At 36.1% G+C, this 21,407-nt stretch overlaps 1 protein-coding gene across 4 annotated transcripts in view; it reads right to left on the minus strand.

Moving 5' to 3' along the window:
* The window catches only part of LOC134655912 (synaptosomal-associated protein 25-like), a 47,549-nt gene that overhangs the window by 18,092 nt on the left and 8,050 nt on the right, over positions 1-21,407 (minus strand). The gene's annotated exons all lie outside the window — the stretch shown is intronic.

Genomic DNA, 21,407 nt, shown 5'->3' on the forward strand with positions numbered 1-21,407 from the left:
TCAGGCATCTTAAGCTTATGTGCTCCTAATTCCACACAATCCGAAAATGCCAAACCATGTTTCGTGTAAAAGAAAGCCAGCTACGGAACTAGCCAACTTTAATTCGCCGAGAAGCGTAGAAATCATTGCAAGGCATCGAGCGTAAGTTAAAGTTACATTTTCATTCTTTTTATATTAAAATGATGCTTTCATTCTTCAGACATATTCTTTAGCTAAAAGCACTCTTGACCTGACCTTTTTCATTTCTCGGTCGAAGAACGTTCGCTGACGTCCTCCCCTTCCAACTTTTCCATCCAATATTCTCGCAGATAATTTCCAAGTAACCTTGCGTAATTCATATAAGACAGACATCGCGTGCAGTAAGGGGTAATAATAAGCTTATCGCATCACAATACGTATAAAGACTTGAACAAAAAAGAAATTTGGAAAAATGGCCGTATTTTTCCAACAGCTTGGTTCATATACCTAGGTAAAAGAAGTTTTGCTACAACTAGAAAATTTTCAAGAACTTGCTCAATTGTTCTATACCGAAAACTACAAGTGAATTGGATATTACCCATACAATTGTCTTTTTGTATAATAATTCCCAAATAGCCTTGTATAATTCACGAGAGACACATCGCGTGCGGTAAGGTAACAACCTCAACTGACGTAGGAAAATCTCATCCCATTGTATTCGAGAAAAGATATTCCATAATTTTACAAAGGCTGTGAGATTAAATAGTACGAGTACCAACCTTTAAATTGGTAAGAAAAATGTTGTGAATAAGTTATAAAATTTTTGTTTTACAGTTTTACCAAGAATCATATTTTGTCGCTTTTTTGTGCTCAACTTTAAGTGTATCACATCAAAAACTAGGCATAGAAACGATGTGGAAAACCCATCCACTTTTCTCTCATAGAGCTTTGTGTATTCTTGTTTTTCGCAGCGCGGTAAGATAACTAAAAACAGAGCTGCAGAGGAAAATGACATTCTAAAATGCCGTTATCTTTATAGTCGAGAAATTTTGTTCTGAGTTTTTTTCCAGTAGGTAACCATATAAACTTTTACGATTATTTGATGCTGAAAAAAAAACAATTCAGAAAATGTATTAATTAAATTACCTCTCTAAAAAACTAGGCATACAAATGAAGTAATAAAAGCACATATCCTTAAAATAATTTCTAAGGATCCTCACGTAGTTATATAATGTATGACGGCCATCGCACGTAGTGATTATATTCTCTTTGGCCATCGCGTGCGCGGTTAGGGGTAAGGTAAGGGTAACATAATAACCTAACTGTAATTGTCAAGTGACAATTTGACGAAATTTAACAGTGTGGTACTGTTTTATTTAGCCTAAACCTCTATGAATATTTAGAGAGAAGGTCAGTTACCTCGTCAATTTGATGTGATGAGTCAACTGAATGGAAGCCCTTTTAGTAGGTACATTAATTATTTACATTATTATTTTTCCCTATCAGTGGTTTTCCTTTTAACACTTTCAGTGCCTAGAGGTAAGCGCTGGTGGCCTAGCGGTAAGAGCGTGCGACTTTCAATCCGGAGGTCGCGGGTTCAAACCCCGGCTCGTACCAATGAGTTTTTCGGAACTTATGTACGAAATATCATTCGATATTTACCAGTTGCTTTTCGGTGAAGGAAAACATCGTGAGGAAACCGGACTAATCCCAATAAGGCCTAGTTTCCCCTCTGGGTTGGAAGGTCAGATGGCAGTCGCTTTCGTAAAAACTAGAGCCTACGTCAATTCTTGGGATTAGTTGTCAAGCGGACCCCAGGCTCCCATGAGCCGTGGCAAAATGCCGGGATAACGCGAGGATGAAGAAGAAGAAGAAGAAGAAGACTTTCAGTGCCTAGAGGACCATTTTTAATACAAAACGGGGAGTGAATGTGATAAGCGTTGTTTAGTTAGTGAGCTATATAATATAAATGTTTCAAGTAGAATCACTCAACTCAATACACTAGCAGGGCGCAGGCAGATCCGCGAGCTAGTTGAATATAAAAATCTATGCAGCGCAGGTTTTTTAAGGACTACAATGTACATACATTTGAGGAAATTACTCACTATAATAATATTAATAATATATCCAGAGCATATATGTTTTTAGTTATTATGGGTAATAAAATCATCAATCAATTTATAACAAATATTATGAAAACAAAAACACCAATTTCCGACACCGCATTGACAAGGAAACGCCCATAACATGAATATCATCTCATTACTTATTCAGTTTTCTATTAATTACCTGTTCCCATAACTGCTTGGAAAAACATTAGGGCGATAATGAATTCCCGATTTCATAAAAATTAAATTCCCAAAATTCCAATACTACCACATAACAAGGAAAGTCCCATAAAAAATAAACTTTGAATAATTTTACGGTTTAGACTCACTTGTTTCACTTGTTCAATGTTAGTATGTCTCACAACAACAAATTCGAAAAATAAACTTATTGATTATGTATTCAGTTTACCATTACTAGTTATATAATACATAACGTTAAGTATTGTAAGTTAAGGTGGGCCAAAATGGTTACTGAGTGGTACCCACAGAACACGAGGTGATGACGGGACGACTTGGACGCATTCTACCCTAATTGGTTCCCACGACAAACAAGAGGGTTGAGTAGAGGTATATAACAGGTATGTTGCGGATGCAGATTTTATGATATCCGCGGATGCGGATGCGGATATTTTAAGGCTCACATCCGCGGATGCGGATGCGGATGTCAAGATTAGGTACTTAGAAAACGTCAAATATTACATTTTAGTATTTTTTTATTGAAAAAAAAACTGAACGTTTAGTATTTGAGCAAGAATATAGGTGCGTTATATTTAATAAACAGTAACTTGGCCGACTTTTCTGGATTTAGACGATTCCGTTATAGGTAATGACGAAATTACCTAGCACTTACGCCGCCGCTAACACGTTCCTGTACCCATTTGTTCGACATCCGCATCCGCATAAGCTCCGCATCGATTTTATGCGGATGCGGATGTTGAAAATAATGCGGAAGTTCCGCGGTTGCGGATGCGGATGCGGATGTTCGCAACATCCCTGGTATATAACGAGGGGAGGCCTTTGCCGTGCAGTGGGACACTAAATTACTCATAAATAAAATCCTACTAATACTTATTTTCAGGAGTTATCCAGATATTGATCACTTTAATCTTCTATATATATATATATATATATATATATATATATATATATATCTATATATATAAATGCACGTGTCCTGACTGATTGACTGACTGACTGACTGACTGACTCATCAACGCAGAGCCGAAACTACAAATGCTAGAAGGTTGCAATTTGCACACTAGGTTGAATTTATAAAGTGTACAAGAGCTAAGAAGCGATTTTGAAAAATTCAACCCCTAAGGGGGTTAAAAAGGGGATGAAAGGTTGTATGGGGTACAAGTTTTATTTTAAGCTAGGAATTTTAAACTTTGTAAAAATGTATTATATTAAAAAACAAGAAAACTAATTTCAGCGTTTTTGAAAATTCATCCCCCAAGGTGGTGAAAAAGGGGTTGAAAGTTTCTATGGAGATTAAATATTTTTGTGAGTGTGGGACTTGAAACTTTGTATATGGGGATATTATTATATGACAGGAAAAGTAATTTCAGCGTTTTTGAAAATTCATCCCCCAACAGGGTTAAAAAGGGGTTGAAAATTTGAATCCATTACAAATGCTTTGAAACTTCTTAGAAAGGCATAATAGCCGATTACAAAAAAAAGTAATTGCAACGTTTTTAGAAATTCAACCCCTAAGGGGGTTAAAAAGGGGATGAAAGTTCGTCATAGGGTGCAAATTTTATTTTAATCTAGGAACTTGAAACTTTGCAAAACGCTATTAAATTAAAGTACAAGAAAACTAATTTCAGCGTTTTTGAAAATTCATCCCCTAAGGTGGTGGAAAAGGGGTTGAAAGTTTGTATGGATATCAAACATTTTTTCGAGCGCGGGACTTGAATCTTTTTATTTGGGGATATTATTAGAAGACAGGAAAAGTAATTTCAGCGTTTTGTAAAATTCATCCCCTAACAGGGTTAAAAAGGGGTTGAAAGTTCGTATAGGGTTCAGATTTTATTTTAAGGTAGGAACTTGAAACTTTGCAAAAATATATTAAATTAAAAAATAAGAAAACTAATTTCAGCGTTTTCGAAAATTCATCCCCCAAGGTGGTGAAAAAGGGGTTGAAAGTTTGTATGGAGCACAAATATTTTAGTGAGTGTGTGACTTTAAACTTTGTATATGGGTATATTATTATAAGACAGGAAAAGTAATTTCAGCGTTTTTGAAAATTCATCCCCTAACAGGGTTAAAAAGGGGTTGAAAGTTTGAATCCATTACAAATGCTTTGAAACTTCTTAGAAAGGCATAATAGCCGATTACAAAAAAAAGTAATTGCGACGTTTTAGGAAATTCAACCCCTAAGGGGTAAAAAAGGGGATGAAACTTTGTCTTGGGGTGCAAATTTTATTTTAAGCTAGGACTTTGAAACTTTGCAAAAAGGTGTTAAATTAAAAAAAAAAAGCGGCCAAGTGCGAGTCGGACTCGCCCATGAAGGGTTCCGTATTTAGGCGATTTATGACGTATTCAAAAAAAACTACTTGCTAGATCTCGTTCAAACCAATTTTCGGTGGAAGTTTACATGGTAATGTACATCATATATTTTTTTTAGTTTTATCATTCTCTTATTTTAGAAGTTAGGGGGGGGGGGACACACATTTTACCACTTTGGAAGTGTCTCTCGCGCAAACTATTCAGTTTAGAAAAAAATGATATTAGGAACCTCAATATCATTTTTGAAGACCTATCCATAGATACCCCACACGTATGGGTTTGATGAAAAAAAAAATTTGAGTTTCAGTTCGAAGTATGGGGAACCCCAAAAATTAATTGTTTTTTTTTCTATTTTTGTGTGAAAATCTTAATGCGGTTCACAGAATACATCTACTTACCAAGTTTCAACAGTATAGTTCTTATAGTTTCGGAGAAAAGTGGCTGTGACATACGGACGGACAGACAGACGGACAGACAGACGGACAGACAGACATGACGAATATATAAGGGTTCCGTTTTTTGCCATTTGGCTACGGAACCCTAACAAGAAAACTAATTTCAGTGTTTGTAAAAATTCATCCCCCGAGGTGGTGAAAAAGGGGTTGAAAGTTTGTATGGAGATCAAATATTATTGAGAGTGCGGGACTTGAGTCTTTGTATAAAGCCATATTATAAAAACTCAAGAAAAGTAATTTCAGCGTTTTTAAAAATTCATCCCTTACAAGGGTTAAAAAGGGGATGAAAGGTTGTATGGGGTTCAAGATTTATTTTAAGCTAGGAATTTGAAACTTTGTTAAAATATATTATATTAAAAAATAAGAAAACTAATTTCAGCGTTTTCGAAAATTCATCCCCCAAGGTGGTGAAAAAGGGGTTGAAAGTTTGTATGGAGATCAAATATTTTTGTGAGTGTGTGACTTTAAACTTTGTATATGAGTATATTATTATAAGACAGGAAAAGTAATTTCAGCGTTTTTAAAAATTCATCCCCGAACAGGGTTAAAAAGGGGTTGAAAGTTTGAATCCATTACAAATGCTTTAAAACTTTTTAGAAAGGCATAATAGCCGATTGCAAAAAAAAGGAATTGCGACGTTTTAGGAACTTCAACCCCTAAGGGGGTAAAAAAGGGGATGAAACTTTGTCTTGGGGCGCAAATTTTATTTTAAGCTAGGACCTTGAAACTTCGCAAAAAGGTATTAAATTAAAAAACAACAAAACAAATTTCAGTGTTTTTAAAAATTCATCCCCCGAGGTGGTGAAAAAGGGATTGAAAGTTTGTACGGAGATCAAATATTTTTTAGAGTGCGGGACTTGAATCTTTGTATAAAACCATATTATTAATTATCAAGAAAAGTAATATCAGCGTTTTCAAAAATTCATCCCTTAAAAGGGTTATAAAGGGGTTGAAAGATTGTATAGGGTTTAAATTTTATTTTAAGCTACGAATTTGTAACTTTGTAAAAAGTTATTTCATTAAAAGAGAAGAAAACTAATGTTAGCGTTTTTCAAAATTCAACATTTAAGGTGGTGAAAAAGGGGTTGAAAATTTGTATGGAGGTCAATATTTTTTGTAAGTACGGGACTTGAATATTTGTATAATGACATATTATTAGAATACGATAAAAGTAATTTCAGCGTTTTCAAAAATTCATACCCTATAAGGGTTCAAAAGGGGTTGAAAGTTTGTATAGGGTTCAAATTTTATTTAAAGCTAGGAACTTGAAACTTCGTAAAAAGGTATTTTATTAAAAAACAAAAAAACCTATTCAGCGTTTTTAAAAATGTATCCCCCGAGGAGGTGAAAAAGGGGTTGAAAGTTTGTATGGAGATCAAATATTTTTGAGAGTGCGAGACTTAAATCTTTGTATAAAGCCATAGTATTAGAACACAAGAAAACTTATTTCAGCGTTTTTAAAAATTCATCCCATAACAGGGTTAAAAAGGGGTTGAAAGATTGTATAGGTTATAATTTTATTTACAGCTAGGAACTTGAAGCTTCGTAAAAAGTTATTTTATTGAGAGAAAAGAAAACTAATTTCAGAGTTTTTGATAATTCATCCCCCAAGGTGAAGGGGGTCGAAAATTTGTATGGAACCCAAATATTTATTGGAGTGCGGGACTTGAATCGTTGTATAAAGGCATATTATTACAATACAAGAAAAGTAATCTCAGCGTTTTTAAAAATTCATCCCCTAAAAGTTTAAACAGGGGTTGAGAGTTGGTAGAGGGTTCAAATTTTATTTAAAGCTAGGAACTTCAAACTTCGTAAATAGGTAGTTAGGTAGTAGGTTTTATTAAATAGTGGACTTGAAAATCTTCTGGGGGTTGAGAGAGATTATATCGAGATTATCGAGAACAATTTTATTCAGTTAGGGGCTTGAAACTTCGTAGCCAGGTTGTGAAAGACAAATCTTATGTGTTGTATAATAATTAACAAATGATTAACCGTCCCTACGGCTATCTTTTGCTGCATAATGTTCTAAGCTAATGTAGAATTTATAACCACCAATATACAAATCCACGCGTACGAAGTCGCGGGCAACAGCTAGTATATATATAAATGCAAGTGTCCTGACTGACTGACTGACTGACTGACTGATTCATCAACGGAGAGCCGAAACTACAAAAGCTAGAAAGTTGAAATTTGCACAATAGGTTGCATTTGTAAAGTGTACAAGAGATAAGAAGCGATTTTGAAAAATTCAACCCCTAAGGGGGTTAAAAGGGGGATGAAAGGTTGTATGGGGTACAAGTTTTATTTTGAGCTACGAATTTGAAAGTTCGTAAAAAAGATATACTATTAAAATACAAGAATACTAATTTCAGCGTTTTGGAAAATTCATCCCCTAAGGTGGTGAAAAAGGGGTTAAAAGTTTGTATGGAAATTAAAAAAAATTTCGGGCGCGGGACTTGAAACTTTGTGTATGGGGATATTATTATAATACAGGAAAAGTAATTTCAGCGTTTTTGAAAATTCATCCCCTAACAGGGTTAAAAAGGGGTTGAAAGTTTGAATCCAATACAAATGCTTTGAAACTTCTTAGAAAGGCATAATAGCCGATTACAAAAAAAAGTAATTGCGACGTTTTAGGAAATTAAACCCCTAAGGGGGTTAAAAAGGGGATGAAAGTTTGTCTTGGGGTTCAAATTTTATTGTAAGCTAGGAACTTGAAACTTTTTAAAAAGATATAATAAAAGAGAAGAAAACTAATTTCAGCGTTTTTGAAAATTCATCCCCCAAGGTGGTGAAAAAGGGGTTGAAAGTTTGTATGCACATCAATTATTTTTTTGAGTGCGGGACTTGAATCTTTGTACAAGGGCATATTATAAGAATACAAGAAAAGTAATTTCAGCGTTTTTGAAAATTCATCCCCCAAGGTGGTGAAAAAGGGGTTGAAAGTTTGTATGCACATCAAATATTTTTTTGAGTGCGGGACTTGAATCTTTGTTTAAGGGCATATTATAAGAATACAAGAAAAGTAATTTCAGCGTTTTTAAAAATTCATCCCCCAAGGTGGTGAAAAAGGGGTTGAAAGTTTGTATGCACATCAAATATTTTTTTGAGTGCGGGGCTTGAATCTTTGTATAAGGGCATATTATAAGAATACAAGAAAAGTAATTTCAGCGCTTTTGAAAATTCATCCCTTAAAAGGATTAAATAGGGGTTGAAAGTTTGTATGGAGATCAAACATTTGTTTGTGTGCGGAACTTGAATCTTTATATAAAGGCATATTATTAGAATACAAGAAAAATAATTTCGGCATTTTTGAAAAGTCATCCCTCAAGTTGGTAAAAAAGGGGTTGAAAATTTGTATGGAGGTCAAACATTTATTTGAGTGCGGGACTTGAATCGTTGTATAAAGGCATATTATTAGAATACATGAAAAGTAATTTCAGCTTCTTTAAAAATTCATCCCCTAAAAGGTTTAAGAAGGGGTTGAAAGTTGGTAGAGAGTTCAAATTGTATTTAAAGCTAGGAACTTCAAACTTCGTAAATAGGTAGTTAGGTAGTAGGTTTTACTAAATAGTGGACTTGAAAATATGCTGGGGGTTGAGAGGGATTATATCGAGAACAATTTTATTCAGTTAGGGGCTTGAAACTTCGTAGCCAGGTTGTGTATAATAATTAACAAATGATTAACAGTCCCTACTGCTATCTTTTGCTGCATAATGTTCTAAGCTAATGTAGAATATATAACTACCAATAGTACCAATATACAAATCTACGCGTACGAAGTCGCGGGCAACAGCTAGTATACTTGTCGCAGTCGGATTGTATAATCCGCCGTATTACATTACGGCTAGCCGTTTTACAAAACAGGGGCGTTTTGAAATGCGGCGGTTCGACGATTAGCCGGATTGTCATTGCGATACGTTCTTCAATAAGGCGGCCTACGTTTAGCCGCATCGTATCTACTATTTAGATTGTAGAGTGACCAGTTCTTTCGGTCGCCTACGTAACCGGAGTTTGACAATGTTTGCAATTTAATTTATTTTTACCATGGTCCCACCGCACTACATGTGTTTCTTTTCCAAAACATTTCCTTCACAACTTAAAAGCGGGGCTCCTATTTCTGGGCGGTTTGCCCTTCGGGCATCTGAAGCTACCTAACGAACCTAACCTACTTACCTACCTACGCTTTTTTCTCCAAAGTGTAATGTTTTCACGGACGTCTCACTAAATCAGTAACGTAGGTTAGGTTCGTTAGGTAGCTTCAGATGCCCGAAGGGCAAACCGCTCAGAAATAGGAGCCCCGCGAAGCGGGGCTCCGTCTAGTTAAGTTGCGAAGGAAATGTTTTTTGAAAAGAAACAGTCCGACGAACTCCAGATTTGATGGACACCCTAGCGTTTTTCATAGTTTGTTGTTGTTATGTCAGGCAGCGCCACGAGTGTTAAAAATGGGAACTAAAAACTGTCAAAGCGGCGGCTAATGACTCGCTGTATTACATTACGGCTAGCCGTGTTGAAGAACGTATGGCGCCGAATACATTCCGGCGGATTTTCATTCAGCCGCATTCAATCCGGCTAATCGTCGAACCGCCGCATTTCAAAACGCCCCTGTTTTGTAAAACGGCTAGCCGTAATGTAATACGGCGGATTATACAATCCGACTGCGACATACTTATAAAGTCAGTTGCCTGGCAACATACGTACACTTTGAATTCGGCGATCAAGTCTTAGTAGGAATCGTTACCTCCAGTACTAGTACCAATTTGTACAAGCTCCTTTGTTCGGTAGTAAATATCCTCGGATAACGAAGTTGGCAGAGGTCCCAATCACAGCTACCCGGTAACCTAGTTACGCTCTCCACAGTTTTAAATGTTCTAATAAACTATTCTAAGATACGAGGGTTAATTCAAAATATTCTATTTCATTTTATAGTGTTCCCGGTTGCTTCCTAAACTACTGGCTAGAATCAGAGGGTTTTGAACAAAGAGGGATTTTAAGAGAAGTGTATAGTTAAAGTACCTACCTATAAGTATGAAATCACATGACATGAGCAACAGAAAATTGTATTTTCCAGGCGTGGCTCCATACAGGGCAAACATCCCTGATTTCCGAGAGATCTCTCCCTAGGTTCTGCTGAACATCAAAAGTTTGATAGGATCCCTTCACGCAAAATAGGTGCTAGTTTTTGAGTTGCTAAAATCTGCCGTCTATCGATTACCCGGTAAAACGGCAGATGACAATAAAAAAACCGGCCAAGTGCGAGTCGGACTCGCGCACGGAGGGTTCCGCACCATCAACAAAAAATAGAGCAAAACAAGCAAAAAAAAAAGCAAAAAAACGGTCACCCATCCAATTACTGACCCCGCCCGACGTTGCTTAACTTCGGTCAAAAATCACGTTTGTTGTATGGGAGCCCCACTTAAATCTTTATTTTATTCTGTTTTTAGTATTTGTTGTTATAGCGGCAACAGAAATACATCATTTGTGAAAATTTCAACTGTCTAGCTATCACGGTTCGTGAGATACAGCCTGGTGACAGACGGACGGACGGACAGCGGAATCTTAGTAATAGGGTCCCGTTTTTACCCCTTGGGTACGGAACCCTAAAAATGGATACGGTAATCATTACCGTATCCATTTTTGTTCATGACAAAATTTAGCGAGCATGCATGGTTCATGAGCGCGGCAGAGGTCCCAATCACAGCGCAGTCTATGTCAGCGTGACCTAGATGCGCTTAGAAGTTCTAATAAATTATTTAAAGTTACCCGGGTTAAGTGATGGCGGCCCGCTCTACATAATTCAGTGTTTGTCTCGATCCTAAAGGCCGTATAAGGGCACAAATGGTTTTTGAGGTTTAATTATTTAGGAAAAGCCACTTCGCAACTCGGTACAGTACGGGGATAATTAGGGAGATTTGGAATGGCCGTATATAAAAACCATTTTATAAGTGGAATGAAGAATGAATTGTCATATATCCTTGGTAGTCCATTCAGCAGGCCCCAAAATTTCAGACACAATCTTATTTGTAAAGCCATAAGTGTGTACACTACTGGTCGTCACGGCGTGAGGTCACTTCGAGCTGCTACGAGTATCTAGTATGGAGCATTTATGGTATCTCTCCTTTATGTTTTTATTATTGTTTTTATGCAGTAGGTACCATGACATCTTTAACAGGCTCGATTGAGACCATGAAAACGAACCTATTAACACATATTTTTTACCGAGTTCATACTTAAAACAGAGCGTTAGGACCTAATTACCATTCCGGTATTCATGCCAACATTACCCGCTTTTGCAAATGACAACAAAACAGTCCTCTATTTTGCCGGCTCGAGCTAAAACTACGAACCGACAATCATGAACCTTGTTTCAACGACAAAAGGGCGACCAATGGTCAGTTAAGTGTTAGTATATTAAAGCATGTTAGGTAATCGTGAGAGCTAACGGGCCTCGTTGTGAACATTGTTTAGCCAACTATAAAGGAAACGAGCATGGCCGTTAAAACAATGGAGAATGTTAAAGCGAACTTGAAAGTTGAGGCAGCGTCCAGAAATAAAAGTCATTATGAAATGAATATTCTGATGCGCTCGGACCGCACGCAACCAATACATTATTGATAAGTTTAAGTTTAGTTACGGTGCACTTTTAACTAAACGGCTTAGTAAAACATTTGTGCTAGCTAAAACAAGACGAAACGAATAACAAAAACCAAGATATCATCTATCAATATACCTATCCAAAAAATTTAATTAAACAAAATAAGTAGAAACAAGTCGTCAATACATAGTTGTTGATCAGCAACGCAGGTTTCGTCAAGCGATATCCAAACAATATAGCATAATCGACACTAATACTCATGTTTAAATACCCGAAAAATATAACCTCGAATCCACTCCCGGCGCTAAATCGGAGACCGAAACCTTTTGTTGTTGCTACAAATAAGCTGTCGTGTCGTGTATTTACCGCGATATTTGCCACGAAGGCTTTTTCAGTCGTTCCCACGGCTCGGCTCGCATACTGGGGCTGATTCTGTATTATTAATTTGATACGGCATTCAACTTGTTTTGATACGACCTTGAGTCGTATCATCGGGCATCTCACGCGCACCAATATGTGCGAGCAAACACTAAGTGCCGAAATGTTCTCAGAGATTTATGAAAAATTTCATGGAACTTTCGATTTTGGAAAGTTGAAATTGAAGTGGAGATTACTCCATATAAAAACTTGAGAACTTTCCGATATTTTCCCTTGTAGAAATTTGGCAATTTTGGAAACTTTTCAGTGGCTTATCAGTAATTGGGAGTCGTCTCTTTTGGCATCTAGCTGTACGTATTGCTGGTGCACATGAGATGCCTATTGACTCGAGGTCGTATCAAAACAAGATGAAAAAACAAATAAAATTGGTAAAACAGAATCAGCCACTGTTATAATTAAAAACGCAACGGCTACACGATAAAAACTATTAAAGTTTATTAATAACGATGTTAATAAAACCCGATAAAGTTCTTTGTGGTAACGTGGGAATTGTGAAAGAAATTGCTTTTCGTGGGGAAAGTAGGTAGTTCGTAGAGTTTTAGATTGTTATTGTGATATTAATGCTTTAATTTGACAACACTAATTAATAATGGGCGACTGACGGAGGCAAATAGCGTCAGAGCGTTTTCCAAAAAAAAATTACATTTCATTAATGTCTTCAAAATATTGACTTCTTGGACTCATTTTACTCAGAATCATTTGTACATTCACGCCTCATACATAAAAAAATGTGTCCCAAGATTTCCTTTCCAGATCGTGACATTTTTGTATGAATATTTTTTTTATTTGTATGAACGTGACGCACTGGAAAAATATTTTTTCATACAAAATTTTGGGACACAGATGATTCTGAATAAAATAAGCCCAAGAAGTCAATATTTTGAAGACATGAATGAAATATACATATTTTTTGGAAAACGCTCGTCAACGTAAATAATAATGTCAACGTTTTTTCTCTTTGGCTTTTACTCCCTGCAAATTAAATTTGAACAGTATGAACAATTGAACAGGGAGAATTTGCCAATGTCGGTGTTGACTTTCACACGTATATCACAGCTATCACTTTACTAAGAGCAACACACTTCATGCACGCAGCACACTTATGATATTGGCGAAACCATCATATAAATTTGATGGAAGCCAAATGGCTATAGGTATCTCCTGTTCCTGTTAAAATAGAAAGTGGTATTTAATTCTTAATCTCGCCCCCGTATAATTTTAGACTTTGATATAAACACGCATAAATGAAGAGAAAATACTCAGTGAACGGTAAAAATAAATAAAAGGAAAAAAAGATTCCTAATAAGTGTTTGCAAAGGCCGCTTACCCGTATCAGCCTTCATTTTTGTATTATATACAAAAAAAAAAAAGAAATCCAACGAAACTGTTATTCCATTCCAATTCGTTAAGCCCTCTTTAACATCGCAAATGTGAAAACGTTATTATGAATGAAATAAAATTACGAGAGTTACGAGCTACGAGCCAAAGGCTTTAGAAAGGGAGAATACATAACAGAACAATTGAAAAACAAAACAAGGGTTAGACATGAAATAAGTTTAATTGACCAGTGTTAGTCCTTATGTCGTTGCAATACGGTTGCCAAATGTTAAGTTTACACAGACTAGATGTAACATGCGATGGCATGGCTACCCGGCACGGCCTTTTGAATATTTATGCTACAGCTTGTAGTCACTTTTATTCTATGGCAGAGGTTGCAAATTTTAGTTAGGCATGCAACTCGCCTTTTGAAGCGCCAATTTTTGATGTTTGTTTACGTCACTTTTGCTGATAAAGTGTGAGTACTCAGGCGTACAGGAAGCAATATTCTATGTTAGGTTCTTTTAAAACTAGTAATGGATTTTTTGAATTATGTCATTAAGTTACGCGAACTAAGGAGATTATATCACAATTTCTTCGTACCGATATCAAGCTAAAAAGAAAAAGTGTATTTTATTACATTATTAAGTCCAATCATTACCTACAATCAAGAAATTACCTACACGCAGAATGCAATAAGTATCTGCTTATTTTTTACGTAAATAAATTAAGGATTATCAACATTACAGAGGATTGAATATGTTAAAGAATGACTCTACTAACTTCCCCGGATGCTATGTCTGAACTTTCGAATCTTGTATTTATTTTATTTGTCGTTGTCCATATACATATGGTCTCTGTGTTAACGTTTGTTCCCTTTAGATTCTTAAGAAATGCCAAGATTCCAAAATAAGTCGGCCATTGAGTGGAGTGCCATCTTCTGGCGTCTGAGGCTCAAGTATTTGATAAAGGCTTCAAGAGAGGCTCTACAGGTCTCCAGCTTTATTTACTGTGGTTAGCCTTTGCCTTTACTTAAAGGAGAATATATTAGCTACGTAAAGAGTTGATACTTATTAAAGTATGTATAAAATAAGCATTTTTATACATGACTATGAGGTATCAATCAGGAGACTAAACTACGGCCCACAGGCTGGATCCGGATCTTTACTTTTGGTGGTTAAAAAGTTTGGAGACTCCTGAGATGACCTGCTGAATAGCAAAGTAAAAATACTTTACTGCGCCAAACTTTAACGAAGACCACTTCCAGCACGAAATACGTCTAAAGTTGCAATTTACTTTCTTTTCTTCTTAGTTTTACAAGTTGCAAATTTATTTCTTTTTTCAAAAGTTAGTCGGCCATACTCGTCTTGTATGAGGTGGTGTGTTGGCTTAAGTTTTTTCTAATAAAAAAAGTTGTCAAGATAGTAAAATAAGTCAACGTGTGGCAGCCGCTTTTCTTCACTTCCAGTGCAGTGCCATTTTGTGGACGTCTGTAGACTTAAGTGTTTGAGAAAGGTTTCAACTGAGGATTTCTAGGTTTATTCGATTTTGCTGCGTTTGCTGTGATTGTCAGGTTTTCTTTTATAAACGAGACAATGTCTCTTTCCACTTACTAAAAATATTAGTAAAATAGAACTAGTTAAAGCTGTGATGTGTAAATCTATATATTCACCAGCTACACCTTCAGTGGGCAAATAATTTGTTTGTAATTGTACATACAGACAGGTGTATATTATAACTAAAATAAAGTAAGTATATGCAATGTAAATACAAAGGAGTACTTTTCTCTTTATTACTGTGTTCGATTTTACTTGTATTTAAGTTTATATTAGGAGTTAGGAACTTTTAGATATTGACATGAATTATGGAATCTAAAACTTTTCAGTTATTTCGCTTTTAACCGCAAGGTTGAACAGATTTAATTTTGTTATCTTTTCACAAAATTCTCGAGTTACTCTGAATTTCCGAACTTTTGCGGTTTTCTTTCACAACATTCACGATTGGAGGGTTAAAACGGTTTGAAAGAAAAACAGTGCAACTTTGTTACACAATAATTTATTGCCGTTAACGGCAGCATGCCATAAGCCCAACGCCTAACACATGATGAATGGAAACCCTGAATGAAACGCCAGTTCATAAATCTTGTAACTTTTTGTTACGCTCCTAAATTATAAGTCATTTCTGTTACTGTAATAAATCATGTTACATTATAATCGGGCTTTAGATCGAAAGCCAACAAGTTAACGAAGGGAGTCGTTAGGTTTTCGGTGGCGAAACAACGCTAAGCTATCTGATGTCGGGATTTGCCCCTGACGGGCCGGGCTGGGGATCGATCGGCGCGCGCAGGGCCCCACCACGGCCCCGCCCGCGCTTCAAACTTTAACTTGTTTAGTTTCAGATGCTTTACAATTAAGTCTATGGGATGCTGCCTGTAACATATGGCGTGGGAAGTGCAACTCTCGTCTATGAAAAATTTGTGCCTCGCATTATTTTAGATTTAAATTTGTTTATTTCCTCCATCCGAATTTATATTATAATCGTCGAGTAGGTAAATAACTTTGAAGTACCAAAAATATAAAAGCCCTTGCTGATGAATTTTACGTTTTGAACTTTACGACCTTAGATATGACCTTATTTAAGGAGACTATAGAAATAAAAGGGTTCTTTGAAAAACATGGAGGCCATAAAGTAAAGAGGGTCTAACTTAAGCAGATGTAAAATTATACATTCGTTTAGCTTGTAACATAAAATGGTATAAAAATTAACGCTTTAAGCAAAGCTTTTACTTGTGAAAAAGTTTGTTCTTTGTAAGAAAAAATACTTTTAATCTTAATTTTAATATAATATGATATTTTATACATACCCAGAAAAGCTAGTACCAAGGAAATTTCCTGGTCATAGCACCAAAATGTAAATTTTACCTACCAACCAACCCATAATGTTATGTTTTCAATTTCCATATTTACGTGCTAGTAGGTACTGTAAAACCCGACTTAGTAGAACTTTTAGTTTTGTATCGATCGAAAACTGTGAACCACTAGCAACATTACAATGTAGGGGAAGTCCGGGTAAAGCGAACACCCCAGGCAAAGCGAATTCGGGCTCCCAATCCTAAACTATTCGACTTTGTCGCACCACGCGCCTATATGATGTTCAGGATCTTTCGCTCTATGAGCGGCAAGCGTCACAGGGAGCGGTCGCTGTGAGCGTCGTCGGTGACGAGTCAAAATGTGTTTTTAGTGCAAAATATTCGATTTTGAAAGGTAAGTACATTGTATGTTATTTTGTCACAGTAATTATCTCGAATTTTAATTCAATATGCTTTTATTGCTTATTAAAGTATCTTCCTTTTACAACGCATTTCTTTTAAAACAATCAAACGGTATTTTTTTTTTAATTCTTATTTTCTTTAACTGACTGAACGGGCAAAGTGGATCGGGCAAAGCGGATAGCGTGTTCACTTTGAATTTATTAGGTAATTTTTATTTATGATAATATTTTGTTACAGATGGTATATAAATATCAAAAAAAGATCGATAATGGCTCCTGGCTAACAGACGTCATGAAAATGGCTATCAGAACGTGGATTCGCTGTGTTAAAATGTCTTCAGAAATGCCGTGAAGACTTATGCTTATGAAATCAGTGAAAATATATCAAAAGTTACTTGTGACAGCTTTTTCTAATTAATATTATTGATATGATCTTATGTTGATTAATTTTCACTTAGTTATTAAGTTCACTAAGATTTTATGAGTAATATTTGCTTTGCCCGGGGGGCTGTTTCACTTTGCCCGGCACCCTGGGCAAAGCGAATAAAATATCTTTTTTTACGTTTTGTTCAAAATTGCAGCAACTATTAAACATTGGAGGCTAGTGCTGTTTTAAATTAAAAGATTATTAAATAAAGACTTATTATTGATACTTTTTTCATTTCTTCCTCGTTAAATTTTTCTGTTATGTAAAGTCAAAGGTAAAGGTGTTCACTATGCCCGGACTTCCCCTAAGCGCAATTGTGACATTAGAAATAATTTAAGCGTGACTAAATTGACAATTTTAATAACTCCGTGTCCATTTGCGTGGTTTAAAATCTACATAGATAACACAAATACGCGCAGTAAACACCACCATCACATTTATATGTAATTAAATGCAAATCGGACTCATGACCATTTGTAGGCCTTATGCTGAAAGGAATAAGGTATAAATTATCAATGATCAACTAAGTGTCATCATTTGTGTGCGCAATACATGCACACAGACATATATGTAAACTCTTCATTAAACATTAAACGGATCATTATGGGCAAACGAGCTTTCAGCTTACGTGACTATCTTATCTCGGTCTTCTAATGGTAGGTTTGTTTTAACGTTGGCACTGTGGTTTAGTTGTTCTTAGGGTTAGGTACACCATACACATTCACTAACTGTTATTTCCTATACTTACCGCTATTAGTACAAAATTTAGACAAAACCTCCAAAATTGTTGACGGTCTTTATTTGGAGGCTCGAGTACTTTTGAGTTGCGCAGGGTTCGAAATTATCCAGATAATTATAGTTTTTGATAATTATCGCGATAAGTATCCGATAAATATCGGATAATTATCCCAGGTATGGATGGTGCTATATTTATTTTCTATGAATTCTTTGGTAGTAAAAAATAATGATGAAGCTTTTTTTTATATTTCAGGTTTTAAATTTTAGGTTATTATCAAATCGATAATGATCAGGCATAAAAATCACGATGATTAGGTATCAAGATAACTATCATTGTTAATTATCCTTTCGACCCCTGGAGTTGCGCTTAAATACAACATTGACGACTCGACTTGAGACTTAAAAACTCGGAAGATTTTTTAGCGTAGTCTCGTAAAAACGAGTGGAGTTCTTCAAATGTAGACTCAAAAGACTCGAGTCAACAGATGAGTTACAATTGATGTAAAATTAGGTAGGTACAAATAATTGGGCCGGGTCTGGGTCTAAGAGCTCCCATTATACCTTTACTTAAAATGTGCTCGAAGTGAAGCGCTCCTGAGAGCTATAAGATTAATTAAGCGCTTACACGTTGAAAAGGTTGAGTTGAGCTACACCAACAGGGTTGCTGTACTCCGTAGTGTAAATTTCATTAGATAGCGTGACGTGACGTGACGTTCGCGTTTGAGTTTTGATTTTGAATTTACATGAGACTCCATTCATCGGGATCATCTCGCTGTTCGCGTATTTTTTTGTGGCGACTGCGTATTTATTTTTATCTTTGACTTTGGTCACTGAATCCTACTAATGTACCGAAAATCTATTGGTAAAGAAATCTTAACACGTTAAGGTCCAGAATCATGCTATTAGATCCTGATCTGTAACAAGTTTTTAGGCCGTAGATCCTTTGAAAAATTACTAGTGTCAATTTTTATTTAAATAACACTATCAAAATATACTTAAAATAACTTTTTTGATTGACAAAATTTAATCCGAATCTTGCGGACTTTGCCTTCTATTCCTTATTGTTTCATGAAATATCATTTTTATTCCTTTTAAATTAGACGTGAAGACTTACGGAAGTTGTTAACAAAACGTAGGGGCCGGAAATGAAATCTAAATATCCGCGGAAATAACTTTTCAGAGGGTTTTTAAAAAGGTTGAGTTGGGAAAACAATTTGGGTTTGGTTAAGCAGGTGACCCCACAAAGCGGTGATTGGCTCTTTGAATTAATTTTAAATACATATTACCGAGGGCTATTAGAAAGCGTTACGGTTAACCCAATCTTAAATTGAGCACTCGATCAGAAACGAACTTTATCAACAACCGGAAATGTGGCATTTTCTGTCTGAAAACTAAACATGTAAGTAGATCCTACCCCACCAAACATGACAAGTATAACAACCGTAGGTGATCATTTTCGAAAACTCACGGCCCAATTCGAACTTTAAGATACGTCAGTTAATAGATCTAGAAAAGATATGGATTAGATATGTCAGTGTCAAATGTGACATTTCTTCAAACAAAAACGTCACTTTTGACACTGACATATCTAATCCATATCTTTTCTAGATCTATTAACTGACGTATCTTAAAGTTCGAATTGGGCCGTCAGTCCATAGTTAACTATTAGGTATCGTAGGTATTTTTGTGCAATTTAAGGTTTTATGTTCGCTAAAAGACCCGTTACGAGCTGAAAGTGTTCCAGCTGCGATCGTGCCATTATGTGCACTTGAGCTTGTTCGTGGTGCGCGTGCGCGGCCGCTGCTGGAAACCATCGCGAGCGCGGACTTCTGGCCGAAGGGTGTGGTATGGTATTTCGGCGATTCCATGGGATTCTGCTGAATCCTGTACCAGAACAGGTGATGCGTCGAAAAATTGGTTGTGTCGCCTAAATAATTTTTGTTTTAAAGGTTATAATTACTGTATGTTTGTTAATCTGTAAGGTATATACAGGCCTTTGTTGACAATAAATCATGTTTGTTTTGATTTTATAAGTGCAGGTGAGCAGAAGCTCAGACTATATAACAGTTCTTACGCAGAGGTCGTACCTCAACTTAGAACTATTTAGTAAGTACCATCGTCCACAATTAACTGACAATTTGTAAACCTTATTTCCAAAACAATAAAGTCCACCGATGGTCACTTATTAAGCGAAGAGTATTCAATTTAAACGAGCCTGCTAATTTGTTATGGACAATTGCACACTTTCACAAGCCTATTTATTCACTGTTCATATTCAGAATTACCCATTCAGCTCTTTAATGGTATTTTGCAGAACAGTTTCATTTTAATTGAGTGCATTTACAACTTTTGTGATTAAGTGTATTAAAATGAGGATAAATGCGCAAAGCTTAACGCAGACGGCGCTGCAAGTGATTAAAAACATGTCAATATGCCACATCCAAAGAAACAAACCACGGACATACATATAGGCGATTTTTTTTAAAGTTGTCCCCTACACTTTTTTTTTCAAATTTGGGTTTTTTTAAGTTATTTCTACTCAGAATCACGAGCTCTTTCTATCCTAATAGGAGAAAAAAAGTGTCCCAAAATTTCCATACATTTTTCGATCTTTCCATTCCGCGACCGCCATACAAAGTCTATGAAAAATGGTGACGGAATGGAAATAAAAACCTTAGGACACTTTTTTTTCTCCTATTAGGATAGAAAGAGCTCGTGATTCTGAGTAGAAATAACATAAAAAATTCCAAATTTGAAAAAAAAGTGTAGGGGACAACTTAAAAAAAAAACGCCCATAATATGCTTTTAGCAGTTTAAAGGCCTGTGCACACCGGCGGCTTGCGTGTGCGTGACGTGCACGTGCGCGTGTGCTAAAATGTAGGAGCCGCACACGCACACGTCTCGCAAGCGGTGTGCCGTCTCTCATAAGGATCTGTATAATACAACGCTGCACGCGCACGTGCACGTCACGCACACGCAGCCGGTGTGCACAGGCCTTTAGCGTCATTCATATACGACTGTCTACTCTAACAAGACGTTGAAAATCGTTGGTCCCTATCTGTATTTATGTCATTTATTTGTGTTTGTTAGAAAAATACCGAGTTTAACAGAGGTTTGCTAAGTTTTAAGAATAAGGGCTCTTGATAGTTGGAACCATTGGTTTTTGAGCCTCATTAAGATGAGCGATTCATGCGTTTGGGATGTCATAATATCCTCGGTTTTTTGACAAAAGTGACTCAATTCTTCCAAATTGCAAACCGACGATGCCTTCCAATCCAACCAATAAGCATCAAGTTTAATAAGGGTCAAGTGGGCAATTGAAAATTTCCGACATCGGCTGTTACATTTTCATAACGAGGTTGTAAAAGAAACTCTAGTCTGACAAGATAATTTCATTAATGTCAGATTTATTCCGTAACTTGAGACAGCCGGGAATCTTGAGAATTCCAGCAAAAGGAATTGCTAAGTTTTCGTTTTTGAGTCTTTACTAATTTCGTTTTTTTTTTTTCAGGTAATTATTGTTATTCCATTTGGCTTAAAGTCAGCATTTCATAATAATCATAATCTCTAGCCGCCAAGAATCAAAACTTGCC

This window comes from Cydia amplana, chromosome 17, assembly GCF_948474715.1.
Source record: "Cydia amplana chromosome 17, ilCydAmpl1.1, whole genome shotgun sequence".
Classification (NCBI taxonomy): Eukaryota; Metazoa; Arthropoda; class Insecta; order Lepidoptera; family Tortricidae; genus Cydia; species Cydia amplana.